At 44.3% G+C, this 18,972-nt stretch overlaps 1 protein-coding gene across 6 annotated transcripts in view; it reads right to left on the bottom strand.

Annotated features, from left to right (window-relative positions):
- The window catches only part of LOC129698092 (gamma-sarcoglycan-like), a 296,811-nt gene that overhangs the window by 246,545 nt on the left and 31,294 nt on the right, over nucleotides 1-18,972 (bottom strand). For all 6 annotated transcript variants that reach the window (XM_055636962.1, XM_055636965.1, XM_055636959.1 and 3 more), the window contains exon 2: nucleotides 16,054-16,155. The gene's annotated coding sequence lies outside the window, so the exon portion shown is untranslated. The remainder of the gene's footprint in view (nucleotides 1-16,053; nucleotides 16,156-18,972) is intronic.

The raw sequence follows: 18,972 nt of genomic DNA on the forward strand, positions 1-18,972 counted from the left end.
TTGTTCTTTACACCTTTTCATATCTCTAGTTTCCCTCTCCCCTGACTCTCCGTCTGAAGAAGGGTCTCGACCCAAAATGTCACCTATTCAGTTTCTCCAGGGATGCTGCCTGACCCGCTGAGTTACTGCAGCATTTTGTGTCTATCTGTGGAAGTTGAGGTGGTTGATGTCCCACTGGCAGTTGAAAATAAAAAGGTCTAAAGCCGGAAGATGGCCATGAGGGGGGGGGTCCAAGAGGTGGGAGTCCATTGGAGACTGGAGAAGGCATCATCAATGGGGGGCGAGGACTCCTTCCCATGGAAGACGGCTTCGAGGCGGAGGCGACGGAAGAAAAGCTCCACATCCTGGCGGGCGCGGAACTCATTGAGGTGGGGACGGAGGGGGACAAAGGTGAGGCCTCTGCTGAGGACAGATTTTTCAGTTTCAGAGAGGGGGAGGTCGGGGGGGGGGGGGGGGGGGTGGTGAACACACAGCAAGGATGGGGGTTGGGGCCGGAGGAAGGCAGGCGAGTGGACGGAGGCCGAGGTGATGTCTGGTGGGGGGGGGGGGTGGTGGGAGGTCAGGGGGGGGGGGGGGGGGGGTGGGGGGGGGGGGGGGGATGAGGACTGTAGTGTGGGAGGGGAGGAGCTGGGGTCACATGGTTTGACGGGGAAGGGGAAGACCCAGTGGAACAACCACTGAGTTTACCTAGGTTAGGGGGACTAGCACTAGGACCCAGCGCAGTCAAACCCAGGGGAGTTGGAGTCTGCAGCGTGGAACTCCAGGCCCGGCGCCGAGTCCAGGATTCAGGTAAGGCGACGGCTGCGGCCTGCTGGAGAGCGATGGAGTGGCGAGGGTCAGTGGAGTCGATGGTGGAAGCCCTCGGGCAGTAGAGTCCAGGTCAGCGGGCGAAGCGTGGGAGGTCCAGGTAGGCAGATGGTCGGTGAGGCAGCTAGGTTAGGCGGGCCCAGTGAGGCGGCGAGGTGAGTAGGCCCTGGCGCGGCAGCGATGTTCGATGGGTCCGGTGAGGTGGCGATGTTCGATGGGTCCGGTGAGGTGGCGATGTTCGATGGGCTCGATGCGGCGGCGAGGTTCGGCGGTCCCGTTGGGGCGGCGAGATTCGGCGGGCCCAGTGAGGCGGCAAGGTGAGTAGGCCCTGGTGTGGCTTCGAGGTTCGGCGGTCACGTTATGGTGGCGAGTCAGAGGAACGGGGAGGGGGCGATAGTCAGGTGAGGCACGAGGATCGGCGGCATCGGGAGGCAGGTGGAGGTCGGCGACAGCATCCACGTGGAGGTCGGCAAAGGAGGCGTCTTCGGTGATCCGGGCCCGAGGTCGGTCCGGGAGGTGGTGAATGCTGATGCTGCTCATCGTGGCCAAGATGGCATCGCGGGACTCGGGCAGGCAGCGTGGGTCAGTGTTGGGGCCCGGGCCCTGCAGGCGGTCGAGTCGCGGAGTGTCGGTGTGTGGCGGCAGATAGCCAGACGGTATCTATAGTCCGGTTTGGGTTGATTTATTAACATCTCACCCACCAGATAAACATTCACTTCCTGTACTACCAAAGTATCGGAGCTGCAGTGTGAATCGTTAACAAGATGCATTGCAATTATGCACCCAGTTTATGTAAGCAGCACCTCACAAACCTGTAGCAACAAAGAACTGCAGATGCTATTTAATGCACAAAAGGACACAGAGTGCTGGAGTAACTCAGCAGGTCAGGCAGCATCTGTGAAGAACATGGATAGGTGACTTTTTGGGTTGAGTCCCTTCTTTAGAAGAAGGTTCTCAAACTAAAATGTCTGAAGAAGGACATCACAGGAACAGGCCTTCAAGGGTTTCGGCCCGAAACATTGCCTATTTCCTTTGCTCCATAGATGCTGCTGCACCCACTGAGTTTCTCCAGCTTTTTTTGTGTACCTTCAACCCACAATGTCCGTGTCATACAAAGTGCCAAATTAAACTAATATCCTCTGCCTGCAAGTGATCCATATCCCTCCATTCCCTGCATAATGTGCCACCAAAGCATCTGTCTCTTCAGCAAGCATTGAACTACATGCACCTGTTACAAAATGTAGGCAATGTTGAAACTAATTTATGTTTTCATTTAGTTAGACTATCAGGCAAGTTTGAATTGCTGTGAAATAATGTACAAAGTGTTGTATATTTAACAGCATTATTAAAGAGTCAAAACATCAGAAATTCAGTCAGTCACATAATATTTCAATCATGTTTTATTTTGACAAAGCTCCATCAAAGGAGTGTTTAAAAGATTTTCAGAAGCCATAAACCAGTGCATAATGGGAATGTAACTACCTAAAATGTAGCTGTGTAATTACACAGTTGAAACAATGTTATTAATCTGCTAACAATGGTTAAATGAGCTCAAGCTGCAGTTCTGAAAACCATAATTGCCTAGTTGTTAAATGTGGTGATTTGTTTTATTACGTTAGCATATCAGATAAAGCGTCTCCAATGGTAAAAAAAAATGCCATTTGAATTGTAGTCACTTTAGTGGATGGGTGGCACCAATTCGCTCAGTGTAAACGCCCACCAATAATGAACGAATTACAAGATACCTCTCATGCTCTTTTTAAAGAAACGGACATCGTAAAAATTGGAAAGAGCCATGGTTTAAGGGAAATTGGACACTTGGTTCGGAAAAAGAGAGAGATCTACAATAATTATAGGCAGCATGGAGTAAATAAGGTGCTTGAGGAATATAAATAATGTAAAAAGAATCTTAAGAAAGAAATTAGAAAAGCTAAAAGAAGATACGAGGTTGCTTTGGCAAGTAAGGTGAAAGTAAATCCAAAGGGTTTCTACAGCTATATTAATAGCAAAGGATAACGAGGGATCAAGTTGGCCCATTAGAGAGTCAGAGTGGACAGCTATCTGCAGAGCCAAAAGAGATGGGGGAGATATTGAACAATTTCTTTTCTTCGGTCTTCACCAAGGAGAAGGATATTGAATTATGTGAGGTAAGGGAAACAAGTAGAGTAGCTATGGAAACTATGAGATCAAAGAAGAGGAAGTACTGACACTTTTGAGAAATATAAAAGTGGATAAGTCTCCAGGTCCGGACAGGATATTCCCTAGGACATTGAGCGAAGTTAGTGTAGAAATAGCAGGGGCTATGACAGCATTAATTCAAATGTCATTAGAAATGGGAATAGTGCCGGAGGATTGGCGTACTGCGCATGCTGTTCCATTGTTTAAAAATGGGTCTAAGAATAAACCTAGCAATTATAGACCTGTTAGTTTGACGTCAGTGGTGGGCAAATTAATGGAAAGGATACTTAGAGATAATATATATATATATCTGGATAAACAGGGTCTGATTAGAAACAGTCAACATGGATTTGTGCCTGGAACGTCATGTTTGACTAATCTTCTTGAATTTTTTCGAAGAGGTTACTCGGGAAATTGATGAGGGTAAAGCAGTGGATGTTGTATATATGGACTTCAGTAAGGCCTTTGACAAGGTTCCTCATGGAAGGTTGGTTAAGAAGGTTCAATGGTTGGGTATTAATGGTGGAGTAGCGAGATTGATTCAACAGTGGCTGAATGGGAGATGCCAGAGAGTAATGGTGGATGGTTGTTTGTCAGGTTGGAGGCCAGTGACTAGTGGGGTGCCACAGGGTCCACTGTTGTTTGTCATGTACATCAATGATCTGGATGATGGTGTGGTAAATTGGATTAGTAAGTATGCAGATGATACTAAGATAGGTGGGGTTGTGGATAATGAAGTAGATTTTCAAAGTCTACAGAGAGATTTATGCTAGTTGGAAGAGTGGGCTGAAAGATGGCAGATGGAGTTTAATGCTGATAAGTGTGAGGTGCTACATCTTGGCAGAACAAATCAAAATAGGACGTACATGGTAAATGGTAGGGAATTGAAGAATGCAGGTGAACAGAGAGATCTGGGAATAACTGCACAGTTCCCTGAAAGTGGAATCTCATGTGGATAGGGTGGTAAAGAAAGCTTTTGGTGTGCTGGCCTTTATAAATCAGAGCATTGAGTATAGAAGTTGGGATGTAATGTTCAAATTGTACAAGGCATTGGTGAGGCCAATTTTGGAGTATGGTGTACAATTTTGGTTGCCTAATTATAGGAAGGATGTCAACAAAATAGAGAGAGTACAAAAGAGATTTACTAGAATGTTGCCTGGGTTTCAGCAACTAAGTTACAGAGAAAGGTTGAACAAGTTAGGGCTTTATTCTTTGGAGCGCAGAAGGTTAAGGGGGAACTTGATAGAGGTCTTTAAAATGATGAGAGGGATAGACAGAGTTGACGTGGATAAGCTTTTCCCACTGAGAGTAGGGAAGATTCAAACAAGGGGACATGACTTGAGAATTAAGGGACAGAAGTTTAGGGGTAACATGAGGGGGAACTTCTTTACTCGGAGAGTGGTGGCTGTGTGGAATGAGCTTCCAGTGAAGGTGGTGGAGGCAGGTTCGTTTTTATCATTTAAAAATAAATTGCATAGTTATATGGACGGGAAAGGAATGGAGGGTTATGGTCTGAACGCAGGTGTATTGGACTAGGGGAGAATACGTGTTCGGCTCGGACTAGAAGGGTCGAGATGGCCTGTTTCCGTGCTGTAATTGTTATATGGTTATATGGCTATTGTCACGTAGATGTCATAGAGTCATACAGCACAGAAACAGGCCCTTTGTCCCAACTTGCCCACACCAACTAACATGCCCCACTTACACCAGTCCCACTTAGTGGCGTGGTGGCACAGAGGTAGAGTTGCTGCTTAAACAGCGCCAGACCCGGGTTTGATCCTGACTACAGTTGCTGTCTGTGCAGAGTTTGTACGTTCTCCCCGTGACCACATGGGTTTTCTCAGATCTGCTGTTTCCTCCCACACTCCAAAGACTTACAGGTTTGTAAGTTAATTGGCTTGGTATAAATGGAAAAAATGTGTGTAGGGTAGTGTTAATGTGCGGGGATCGCTGGTCGGCATGGACTCGGTGGGCTGAATGGCCTGTTTCCGTGCTGTATCTCTAAACTAAACTAAACCTGCTTGCATTTGACCCATATCCCTCCAAACCTAGCCTATCAATGTACCTAAAGATTCTTAAATGCTGTGAAATTACCTGCCTTAACTACCTCCTCTGGCAGTTCGTTGCCTACAATTATCACCCTTTGTTTAAAATATTTGCCCCTCAGATTCCTATTAAATCCCCCATCATATTAAGCCTGCCATCTGGTTCTTGATTCCCCTACTCCGGGTAAAATACTCTGTACATTTACCCTATGTATTTCTGTAGCACTTGTGTATGGCTTGATTGTACTCATGAGTAGTATTGATTCGTAGGACTGGATGTTACAATCCCTAAGGTTCTTCACCACAACTGACACCTGGTATTCTTGGGGGTGATCACTAGGTGAATTTGCTACCAATCAGACAAGTCTTCAGATGTGTACCTCAACTGGGTGTTTTAGCGTTTTATCACAAGACGCCCTCAGTCGAGGCAGGCCCACCGCAGGGTGATCAGCCCTGGGTGTGTGTCTTATGGTTAGCTTCTAGATGGTCACGTGGCAGCCCTGACAGCATCTTTTCTCTTCAGCCACAGTCAGTGACTGCTCCATTCTGCTTTTTTCTTTCCATCCGTCATGATTTGACTGGACACACAAACAAAGCTTTTCACTGCATCTTGGTGCACGTGGCAATAATAAACCAAAACAATCTATTTCACCGTCTATATTTCACTCTCACCTTAAACCCATGTCTCTGGTTCTTGATTCCCCTACTCTGGTTAGAAGACTCTGTGCATTCACCCTATCTATTTCCTTCATGATCTTATATACTTTCAGTTTGAATTTCTATTCTTGCATTTATCCTATTCTGATACACCTCTATAACGTCCTTCTGTGCTCCAAGGAAGAACCCTCACCTGCTAAACATCTCCATGTAGCTCAGGCCTGCAAATCCTTACAACATCCTTGGAAATCTTCTCTGCACCTTTTCCAGCTTAGCATCTTTCCTATAACAGGGTGACCAAAACTGAATGCAATCCTCGAATCGTCTGTCTGTCCATGCTCTGACCTGCTAAGTTCCTCCAGCAGTTTGTTTTGGATCTTGTTTTGTTTTGGATCAGCATTGGATCTTACAAGCCTACCCAAAAGGGAAGACATCGCCCAGTGAATCTAATTGCTTAAAAGGCCGCGGATCGTACAAGGTAGAACTTTAATGCTCAAATCTCTGGAGTGAGACTTTAACCCCAGCTTTGTGACTGAACATCAAGAATACTATCAAGACAGCCAATAATGTGTCATTTACTTTTTTTAATTTATCTATCTCTAAAACTCTGATCTTGTGCTTCCGGTTTGCGGGGTTTTTCTATTTGCGCACAAACGGCACGAGAGAGCGCTACAATTTTTTCGCTAGATTACTCACCGTTCTCCTGTGCTGTGAGTGCAACAAGTTTAGTTCCAATCAGTGGTATATTGTAAAAGTTATCAAGGTTTAAAAATCTTTTAAAACGCGCTGCGCAGTTTCCTTCAGTCAGCGCCAAGCAGATTGGTCTCTTCTCCTGTCAGTCAATGCCATGGCCTGAATGGCGATGCCCCTTACTGCCGCACCGGTGGCAGCCTGTCACAAACTCCTCTCTCCCCTCCTCACAGTAACTAGTCTATCGTCTCCCTCACCACCGGCGGCCGCCGCGGGGAGGGGTTTCAGTGGAGGCCCAGTGGAGGACCTGGTCCTGTCTCTCTCTCCCTCATCACTCACCCATCTCCCCCACCCGCCCTATGTGGCAATGGCGGTCCCGTCTACCCATCCCCACGGGTCCGTCTCCTCCGCCGCTGTCGTGGCGGTAAATCACCCTCACGGCCTTCCCGGAGGAGATCTTCTCCACCAGCTCATCGAAACTCGTGGTGCCCACCATGATGAACACCGACTCCATCCTCCCCAGTGGCGGCGAGCAGGCAGGCAGGGTTGGGCCGAACAGCAGCAGCAGCGGGCAGTCAGACACGACGGGCCGAGTGGCGGCTGAGCCGGAGTGGGCAGAGGGAGGGAGAGTCGGGTTGCAGGGTGGCCGAGCAGTTTGCACGGACACGGACACAAAGACACACAGACACACACGAGCAGATTAATAATGTGCGTGTGTGCGCACGGCATTTTGCCTTTGAAACGTATGTCCTCGAAAACAACACGCTTAAACGCGGAGATTTTCACCATTTCGATAGTGATTTAACATGAATTCACAGATCCACAAAAATAATTTGGTCATTTATCTCTACACATTTTCAATAAAAATTCTTCACAAAATTTACTGTATCAATTAAATCAGACTGCTGCCTAGCAGCGGCAGCTGCGGACGTCACAATGCCCTTGCTCGTCGCACAGCTCTCGATTCAAGCAGATGCTGCCATCGCACGTTCAATCTCCCTCCCTCCCATTCAGTCCTGGACTAATTGTTCAACATTAACATTTACTTTCTCCGCACAGCCGGCGCAGCTCGCGAAGCCCCGCCCGTCTGCGCGCCCCCTCCCATCCCCTGCACGCACATTCCAGCTGTGGGTTTCCAGAGAGTCAGAAGCCGGTGCTTCTTTGCTGTGAAAGCTCGCTCCTGGGCGAACGCGTCTTGCCTTAGCGGCTTTAAAGGGCTCTTGTCAGCTGGCAGTTATCAACAGCTGTGGGCGTCGCAAAACCGAGTTACTCTGCTCTCACTCTCTCCCCCTTCTCTAGAAGTGCCTGCGAGTTGGGGACTCAGCGCCAGTGGATAAGGCGGTTATACAGTAACAGAAGCAAATTAATAATATTAATATAATATCAAGGGGGGTAGTTAGCATGTGTGTCGGGGGGTAGTTAGTGTGTGTGACGCCGCATGCTCCAGCCCCCCCCCCCCCCCCCCCCCCACAACCACACATTGGGGGAACAGACCCAACGGGTCTGCACTTGGTCTAATATATAACTAAAACTCTGATCTTGTTATCTTCTAGTGTGCGTGGTTTTACTATTTGCGCAAAAACGGTACACAATGGCAAAGGTTTTTCTTCATCTCAGTCCTAAATGGCCTACCCCTTATTCTTAAACTGTGCCTAACATTCTCACATCTGTGGAGGTCACACGCAAACCGGAGGAACAACACCTCATATTTCACTTGGTGGCTTTCAATCCAATGGTCCAATGAATTCTCCAACTTTAGGTAACCTCTAGAGGAGGGATGTGGATTATGTGCATACAGATAAGAGTTAGTCATGGCATAAAGTTCAACAGCCGAAGAGCCTGTATCTTGTGTTATAACATCATTAGGCACGGAAACAGGTCCTTCGGTCCAACTTACTATGCTAACCAAGATGCCCCACTTATACTAGTCCCATCTGCCCACACTTGGCCCATATCCCTTTAAAAATGTCCTATCCGTGTACCCAGGGCTGCCAACATTGGGTGAGAGTTGAGAGTGAGAAATCTGGACCCACCCTACGACAATGTCTACGACAAGCTACCACCTAGTCGACATCAAGCTACGACAAGCTACGTCGACCGGCGACACAATTCCTCACAAATTCGGACGTCCACCTATGACCACACCTATGACAACCTACGACCACACGGGCGACAACCTACGACAACTGAAGTCAACTAACGTCCACCCGCGACAAGATATGACAAGCTACAACCCTGTCGGCAACAACTGAAGACGTCAAATTTTGTGATCAGCGTGAGAGCGTGAGAAATGCATGAAATACATGAGACTCATGCTCAATGCGTTAGAGTTGGCAACGCTGATGTACCTGTCCACCTGCCTTTTAAATACAAGAATTTAAGTGCAAGAATTTCACTGTGCAGTGCATATGTGACAATAACGAAACATTGAGCCATTAAATGATTTTATAGTACCTGCTTCAACTACTTCCTCTGACAGCTCATTCCACATATCTACCACCCTCCGGGTGAAAATGTTGTCCCCAAGGTTCATATTAAATCTTTCCTCTCAAACCTATAGCCCCTGGTTCTTGGTTCCTCTACTCTGGGTAAAACGCTCTGCATTTACCCTTATCTATTCCCTTCATCATCTTATACACCTCAACGAGATCACTCCTCATCCTCCTGCCCTCCAAGGAATAAGTCCTGCACTGCACTGTTCCATCCTCTATGTTCCATTAATAGTTTGCATTATGAGAAATTATAAGAAAGCTTGGGCTTTTGCATTTGAAGCGTGTGCATAAAATGTGACCTTATCGTACAAAACGTATCTTAACTCAATTTGGTTGAGTCAGACCAAAGGACATTTCTGAAAACTAATGGAATTAGACAAGAAAATTCAGCTTGGAAAACCAGCTGGGAACAGGCTTCGCGACCTCCGCAATTCACTGTTGCACCGAACACCACAGCCCACCCGGCTTGGTCCTGCCGCAAAAAGAATGGGTCGCCCTCAACCGGCTCCGTATAGGGGTCAGCCGGTTCAACGCCAACATGCATCACTGTGGGTTGCGTTCATCAGCAGTTGCGTGTGTGGAGCAGACCAGCAACAGCGCAGCACGTCATTTTCGACCTAGCTGTCCTCCGCCCCCTTGGTGGAGGGGTAGACCTCACGGCCCATGACAACAGCACATTGAACTGGCTACAGTGCCTGGAGGGCGTTACATAACCTCTGCTGCCTCAAACGCAAGAGGAAGAGTAGAAAATTCATAATTTGAAATAAACCCGGCAGCACAGTGGCACAGCGAGTAGTGCTGCTGCCTCACAGCGGCAGAAACCCGGGTTCGATCCTGATCTTGGGTTCTTGTGTGTGGAGTTAGTATGTTCTCCCTGTGACCACATGGATTTCCTCTGCGAACTCCAGTTTCCTCCCACATCCCAAAGTTTGTAGGTTAAATAGCCTCAGTAAATTGTCCCAGCTGTGTGGGGAGTGGATGAGAATGTTGGAAAACATGGAACGGTTTCCATGCTGCATCTCTAAACTACATTAAAGACGGGCAAGTGAGACATCATCCTCAAGAGCACTCAGAGAACCATTAAAGAAAAAAGTAAATGGGTACTTCAGCAGGTGAATAGTCCTCTTCGTTCGTATACATCTTTATGATTCTATCAGAATGTGGCACAGTGGCACAGCAGTAGAGTTGCTGCTACCTTACAGCGCCAGAGACCCAAGTTCGTTACTGACTACCGGTGCTGCCTGTACGGAGTTTGTACGTTCTCCCTGGGTTTTCTCCTGGTGCTCCAGTTTCCTTCCACACTCCAAAGATGTACAGGTTTGTGGGTTAATTGGCTTTGGTAAAATTGTAGATTATCCCTAATGGGTAGGATTGTGCTAGCATACATAGAAACATAGAAATTAGGTGCAGGAGTAGGCCATTCGGCCCTTCGAGCCTGCACCGCCATTCAATATGATCATGGCTGATCATCCCACTCAGTACCCCGTACCTGCCTTCTCTCCATACCCTCTGATCCCCTTGGCCACAAGGGCCACATCTAACTCCCTCTTAAATATAGTCAATGAACTGGCCTCAACTACCCGCTGTGGCAGAGAGTTCCAGAGATTCACCACTCTCTGTGTGAAAAAAGTTATCCTCATCTCGGTTCTAAAGGATTTCCCCCTTATCCTTAAGCTGTGACCCCTTGTCCTGGACTTCCCCAACATCGGGAACAATCTTCCTGCATCTAGCCTGTCCAACCCCTTAAGAATTTTGTAAGTTTCTATAAGATCCCCTCTCAATCTCCTAAATTCTAGAGAGTATAAACCAAGTCTATCCAGTCTTTCTTCATAAGACAGTCCTGACATCCCAGGAATCAGTCTGGTGAACCTTCTCTGCACTCCCTCTATGGCAATAATGTCCTTCCTCAGATTTGGAGACCAAAACTGTACGCAATACTCCAGGTGTGGTCCACACCAAGACCCTGTACAACTGCAGTAGAACCAGGGTCTTGGTGAGACCACACATACAAGGTGATTGCTGGTCGGCGTGGACTATGTGGGCCGAAGGACCTGCTCCCGCACTGTATCTCTAAAGCCTAAAGTCTAAACGCAATCAAGGGCATGTTAAAGAAAAAACCATGACATGTGTTTACATTTTAATTACACTGTGCACTGTAATCATTGATAAATATGATCAGAACCCTGGGGGGGAAAAATAATAATCCTTCAAAAATCCCTGGAGTAGTAGCTTTATCATGAAATTCTGAAATTCATTACAATAAACTCCAATCATCCATTTAAAAAATATCCAATCCAAAGGTTGTAAGTGCCTATTTGTTCACTATATTACCACCAAGCTTTTGAACACCTTTAATTATTATTTGTAGATATAATATAAAGTTTGGATTCTTCTGTAATTTATATATTTTTTTTTAAAGCACTGCAATCTTAGATTGACATACAGTATTTATTGCATTTCAAGAACATATCAGCATTTCATCTCACTGGTTTGAAAACCATCCCACATTTTAAGATACAGCTCCACAAGTCTAACATCGCTGAAATGTAATTCCAGACGCATTATGACAGCAGATTTATGAGGAACAAGTAAAATAGGATGCAAAATAACAGGAAGATTATTGGATAAGTCTGTCCAAGTCTTAAACGTAAATCAAACTCAGTTTTCTGTGCTCTTGTCATTTGCATACTATCCCCCATGTCAAAGCTTAGGTACATCGTGGAATTACAGTATATCAATGACATGAAAAGTGTCCACGTGATATGTAGAACTCAGGGCAGCACGGTAGCGCATCGGTAGAATTGTTGCCCTACAGCACCAGTGGCCCAGGTACAAGTCTGACTACGGATGTTGAATTTTAGGAGTTTGCATGTACTCCCACATTGCAAAGACGTGCAGGTTTATAAGTTAATTGGCTTCTGAAATTGTCCCTGGCATGTAGGATAGGACTTGTGTATGGGTGATTGATGGTCAGTGTGGATAGGGTGGGATGAAGGGCCTGTTTCTAAAAACTAAACTATTCTTAGGTAATGTTATAGGCAGCGGGATTCTGGGCAACACTCAAATATTTCTACTACGTGTGGGGTGGGGAAGAGGAAGAAATGAGGACAAGAACTTAACTGGTGGCATGTCAAGGCCATTCTGTACTCCATCCTCTTCTTTGCTCCATCTATTGTACTTGAGTTTGACGATTATATTTATGTGCTGTATTATCTGATCAGTTTGGAAAGCATCTCATTCTATCTCAGTCTACGTGACAATAATGAAATTGAACCTGAAGGGCACAGTGGCGCACAGTGCCAGACACGGGTTAAATTCTGACTGTCATGTTTGCCCAGGACACTGCGGGATCCGTCAGGGGATAAGTAATTGCTCTACTGAGTTTATACCGTGATAATAATCAAGAGGTTTATACTGTGTTTATAATTAATATGTTGTTATAAATCTACTGACAGTTGGTTAAAAGAGAACTTGAGAGATAGAGAGAGAGGGGGAGAGGGGGGAGGAGGGAGAGGGAGAGAGGGAGTGAGAGAGAATGAATGTGGGAGAACGTTTGAGAAAGTTTTGGGAGAGGGAAGGAAAGAGGGAGAGAGGGAGGGATGGAAAAGGGAGAGAGAGAGAGGGGGAGAGAGAGAATGATTGTTTGAGACAGATTGGGAAAGCGTTGGAAAGTTTTGAGAATGTTTTGGAAAGTTTAGGAGAGCTTGAGGAGATATATTGGACGATTGTTTGAATAGACATGCCGATACAAGTTGATATCTTACATTTACAACACTTTTTTCAATATTGACACCCCACCTTCTGAGATTTATAGGCGAGCATGGGAGGACGAGCTGGGTTCACCCATTTCAAAAGATAAATGGGAGGAAAGCTTACAATACATACATTATTGTTCTTTAAATGACAGGCATTGCCTGATACAATTCAAAGTATTGCATAGGTTATACTATTCAAAGACCAAATTGAACAAGATCTTCCCAACCGTCTCTCCGCTCTGTGATAAATGTCACTTCCAAGAAGCCACCCTAAACCATTATTTTGTATCCTGTATAAAAATACAAAACTTCTGGACGGGAATATTGAATATCATTTCTAAGACACTCAAACAGTCAGATTCAAAATTAATAATGTCAGAGGGCTGCCCTAATTTAACGATATTCCAAAGACGTTTCCTTGACTATGATTTAATAACTGCAAAAAAAAACTTATACTTAAATTCTGGAAAAAGATAACAGTCATGATGTGGATCACAGAAATGACCGAGACACTACATTTAGAAAAAATAAGGCTCGTTTTGTCTGACAAACCAGATAAATTTTCCAAAAATGTTCTCCTTTCATTGAATGTCTTCAACAACATAATGGTTGAACACAAATTCAAAACCGACGCTAGGGTTGGGTGAGCGGGCGTAGGGAAGGGTAGTGGGATATATCTCCGCTTTTTTTCGCTTCTTCGTTAGTTCAGGGGTTTTTATTTTTTTCTCTTTTGTATCTTTTTCAAAATTCTTTCTTTTCGATTTCCTTTCTTCTTCCTTTCCCTTCTTTCATTTTTTTTTTTTCCGATTTACTTATTAGTTTATAAAATGATAAAACTGAAGCTGTATGAAAATTGTATAATTGTTATATTGATTACTTTCTCATTGTACAATTGCTTCTAATAAAATAAATATTTAATTATTTTTTTTTTAAATTCTGACTTTGGGTGCTGTTTGTGTGGAGTTTGCACGTGACTGCATGGATTTTGAGTGCTCCAGTTTCTTCCCACATCCCGAATACGTGCAGGTTTGTCAGTTAATTAGCCTCTGTAAATTGCCCCCAGTATGTAGGGAGTGGCTGAGAAAGTGGGATAACATAGAACTGTTGGAACTTTATGATGGGGGGGGGGGGGGGGGGGGGGGGGGGGGGGGGGGGGGGGGGGGGGGGTGGGGGGGGGGGGGGGGGGGGGGGGGGGGAATTTAATAGGAATCTGAGGTGTATCTTTTTGTTACACAAAGGGTGGTGGGAGTATGGGACGTGATGCTGGAGGAGATAGTTAAGGCAGGTACTATCGCAACGTTTAAGAGTCATTTAGACAGGTACATGGATAGGACAGGTTTATTGGGATATGGGCGAATCGCAGGCAGGTGGGACCAGTGTAGATGGGACATGTTGGTCAGTGTGGGCAAGATGTGCTGAAGACCCTGTTTTCACACCATACAACTCCAACTTGAGTGAACATGTGGTCACTTGTCGACATGGACTCGGTGGGCAAATGGGCCTGTTTCCAAACTGTATCTTTAAACTAAACTAAAACTAAAAAGGGACCAATAAGTGAAGGCATTAGTCACAGGCAAATAACAGCACAGCCCAATGTTTGATTCGTCTTTGATGACAGCTGAAAGTGAAATGCAGTTGTGTGCGCTGGTTACAAAGAGAATTCCTTTCAACCCTTATGCTAATGGTTCAGCAATACACAATGCCTGTAAAAAATAGACGCAGAATTTGGGGCTACAGTTAACAATTGTTACGGTTTAAGCTCTGCCACATTAGTTTTTCTTAGTTTAGACCAGCGATCACATGTTCACACTAGTTAGAGTCATACAGTGTGGAAACTGGCCCTTTAGCCCATCAAGTTTTGCATGGTACCCATTCTAAACATAAATACAATCAAGGCAACTCAAGTACAATAGGGAGAGCAAAGGGAAATATTCAGATTGTGGAATATAGTTCTCGGCATTGTAGCACATCAGTTCCAGAGTTAATGTCCAATATCTGCAATGAGGTAGAGGTGAATCGGACTGTACCCTAGCTTATGGAAGGACCATTCAGAAGCCTGATAGCAGAGGGGAAGAAGCTGTTCCTGAGTCTGTTGGTGCACGATGACAGGATTCACGCAAATGTATTGTGATTTGCTTGTCTAATGAATCCTTTTTTTGATTGCTCATTTCTGACTGCTTGGCATGCATTATTTCATTAAGCATCAAATTTAAGCTTTGCAACTAAAAATCTCAGTAAAGTGAAATGATTTACTTGTACTTTTGTCAATTTGATATGTTGAATTCATCGCTCATAAATATTCTCTTTTATGTTGGGGAAGACCAAATATAGCTTGGGTGACTGCTTTACAAAGCATTATTGTTCGACCTGCAAGTGTGATAGCAGGCTACTTCCTGCCTACTTCCTTAATTCTCCATCCCACTCTCACTCTGACCTCTCTGTTTACCATGCATAATAATCCCATTTGTCATCTCTTTCTCATCCCTCCCCCAATTAAACTTGCTTCATCTCCATCTATACCCAGCTCTGATTAGGTTATATTTGAATGCTGGCAAGAAGATACAGAAACTTGAAAGCATGCACCACCAGACTCAAGAACACCTTCTTCCCCATTGATATCAAGCTTCTGAACGGACTTTCCATAAGGTAGGGTACTGTACAATTCACCTCTACCCCATTGCAAACCTTGGACTTTGAACTGGGGCGCTACAATACTGAGAACTATATTCTGCACTCTGCATCTTCCCCTTTGCTGTTTCTATTGTATTTGAGTTTGACGATTGTATTTATGTATAGTATTATCTGATATGACTGGTTTGTAGGGTTTTCTCCTAGTGCTCTGGTTTCCTCCACACTCCAAAGATATACAAGTTTGTTGGTTATTTGGCTTTGGTAAAAAATTGCAAATTGTTCGTAGTGTGTAGGATATTGCTAGTGTGCTAGTGTCAGAGGTAATTGGTGTTCAGCGCACACTCGGCGGGCCGAACGGCCTGTTTTCACGCTGTATCTCTAGTCTAGAACAAAGCATTTCACTGTACAATATTGTACGCGAGAATAATAAACCTAAACATTAACTCCAGAGACGCTGCCTCCGCTGCCGAGTATTTCTAACATTTCCCATTTTTACTTATAAAGGTGAAAATAGCATGAGGATTGGATGGGTTGAAGCTTGGAAATCAAATGAAAAGGTCTCTCTCTCAATGGGAAATTCATTCAAATTCTAACAATACCAAACTCTCTCTCAAAGTACAAAACATATGTCTGGAAGAAACAAGTTATTGTTTTTAATGAACTCTACATTTCCTTCACTTTTTAAAGAGCAAAAAATTGAAGAGCTGTAATAAATTTAAATAAAACATCAACAGAGCAAGTCTGATAACAAGGTATTATTGAGGAGCTTTGAACCAGTATGAAGTCGGCACTACTCACATTCTTTTATCTTCTTCTTCAAAATGAATCCATCAAACTGGTGAGCATTGTCTTCCTAGTCCTCAATATGCAAATGTGAAACTACTCCTTGAGATTCTGATCCTGTGCAAAAGAATGATGATGTTTGTTAAAAAGGCACATAAAAAGGAAAAAGTTATAGAAGACCTTGGTGAGGCCACATGTGGAGCAATGTGTTTGGTTTTCAATGTTGTCAAACTGGAAAGGGTGCACAGATTTACGAGGATGTTGCCAGGACTGGGGGGGGGGGTTAGGGAGAGGTTGAGCAGGCTGGGACTATACTCCTTGGAGCATAGGAGGAGGATGAGGCAAAATCTTAGAGATGTACAAAATCATGAGAGGAATTGATCGGGTAAATGCACTGAGTCTCTTGCCTAGAGTAAGTGAATTGAGAATTAGAGGACATAGGTTTAAGGTGAGGGGAGAAAGATTCAATAGAAAACTGAGGGTGGTGGGTGCATGTAAAGAGCTGCCAGAGGAGGTAGTTGCGGCAGGTACAATCGCAATGTTTAAGAAACATTTAGACAGGTTTATGGATATGATATGTTTAAAGAGAAATGGGCCAAACGCAGGCAGGTGGGACTAATGTAGATGGGACATGTTGGTCGGTGTGGGCATGTTGGGCCGAAGGGTTTATTTCCATGCTGTATGGCTCTATAAGGTGACATTTTAATTGTAAGTTAACATGGCATTCAGGATTACGTGCGGAGAGGCACACTGAAGCTTGGAGCTGCCAACACCAAGTCTCATAGGGGGAGGCCCACGGTCTAGGGTCCTTCCACTGCTGGACATTGGAGGAAGAGTCCGGTGGAGACACCCGTCAAACATGGGAAGGAATATCACCCTAGGGGGGCCGCCACATGAGCGGCAAGGGTGCTTTGTTTAAAGACTGGTGCAAACGCTACCGTTTTTGTTTTGCATACGTTTTGTATTCTGAATAAAGTTTGCATACTTCCATACAGCAAGATCAAAGCATCTTTCATAATGGTTTTTCAGACCAGTTCATGAAATGGAGATGTAATATGACCATGTCATAGGAGCATAATTAGTCCAATCGAGCCAATCATGGTGGATCTACTTTTCCTTCTCAACCCCATTCCCCTGCCTTCTCTGCGTAACCTTTGACACCCTTCTTAATCAATAATCTGTCAATCTCTGCCTTCAAAATACCTAATGTCTTTATCTCAATAGCCACCTGTGGCAGTGAATTCCACAGATTCACCATCTTCTAGCTAAATAAATTCCTCATCTCCATTTCAAAGGTAGGTCCTTTTACTCTGAGGCTGATCCCCCTGGTTCTAGACAATCCCATTACTGGAAACATCCTTACCATGTCTATTCTATCCAGATGCCAGATTGCTGAGATTTGAATTCTGGTAACTGATCTGGTGAATGTTTCTGACATCTTGCCTTTATGAATCAATCAATCAATCCTTTATTGTCACCTGTGACAAGTCACAGTGAAATTCATTGCTGGCATACCCAAGGTATGCAATAGTCGCCACATAAAGGGCGCTTGCAAATTTACAAAGTATCCTGCTCCGGGTCCTCCTTTGATCCCCTCCCCCCCCCTTCCCCCCCCTCCCCCTCCCTCACGGCAATCCCCCCCACGCAGGGTCTTTATTCTGTTATCCCCACAGAATAAATGTTTGAGAGCACACTGATACCTCTGAATAGTTTTATATTTCACCAGTGTCAAAGCTCTGAACCTCTGGTCAACATTAAGGCAAAGTAAACCCAGAGAATGAATCTATATCTAACCATGACAGTCACCGTAAGCTTTTGACATCATTTTATTCGAACAAAAGTGTAGAATTACTATTTTTTCAGGAATTAATAGTTACAAAGATAATAAATGCAAGAAGTTATACATGGTTACATCATCAATAAATTGTTGAATTATTAAATATAACAACATGATCAATTTGATTTTATATGTTTCAATTTATTTTATTGAAGTCGTGTTTTAGACAAAAGATCCATTATAAATTATATTAAAACATAAATTTGCCCAAACATATTTCTGGTTATTGGTTTAAAAAAGTTCAACTATAAACTGCTTGGCTGGCCATATCTGATGTCACTAATCACCTATTAAAATGATCAGAATTCCTATTAAAATAATGTTTACATAATAAACATATACAACATTTTCCAAATTCATATTACCTGGACTTTGTGAAAGCTAATAACATTTGCTAATAAAAACTCAACCATGGCACATCAACAATCATACAATGTGGAAACAGTTTGGCCCAACTTTCCCATGCCGACCAAGATGCCCCATCTACATAGTCCCACCTGCCCTTGTTTGGCCAATATGCCCCTAAACATTTCCTATCCATGTACATATTAAACTAACCAAAAAATACTGCCCGTCTCCATTTACTGTAATTATGTTTATTTTCTAAAATGATGAAAATTTCTATTTTATAGTGTAATAAAATACATTTCAAAGTGGAATGTGAGGTCTTTTTTTTCCCAAAAGTGGTTCTAATAATTAAAGAGCTATAATACATGTAACTAAAACATCAACACAGTTGGTTTGAGAACAAGGTATTATTGAAGAGCAATAAAAAGAGCAGCCAATTATGTGGCGTGGATGTTATGGGCCTGTCCCACTTTGGCGATTTTTCAGGCAACTGTCAGGTCGCCAGCAGTTGCCTGAAAAAACCCGCGACTGGAACGAACACACACACACACACACACATCGCTTCCTTCACCAGCCCATTATGCAGGCGGGGGACAGGAGCGCTGTCTGAGTAAAATTCGCACAGTGCAAAGCCAATATGAAACAGACACACACCACGATGAATAAGAAGGTTGGCGCTGTAATTAAGACAGTGAAAGCACAGTGTACAGGAAGGATCACATAATTCCTGTAAAAACAGGGCAGAAGAT

This window comes from Leucoraja erinacea, chromosome 6, assembly GCF_028641065.1.
Source record: "Leucoraja erinacea ecotype New England chromosome 6, Leri_hhj_1, whole genome shotgun sequence".
NCBI classification, from domain to species: domain Eukaryota; kingdom Metazoa; phylum Chordata; class Chondrichthyes; order Rajiformes; family Rajidae; genus Leucoraja; species Leucoraja erinaceus.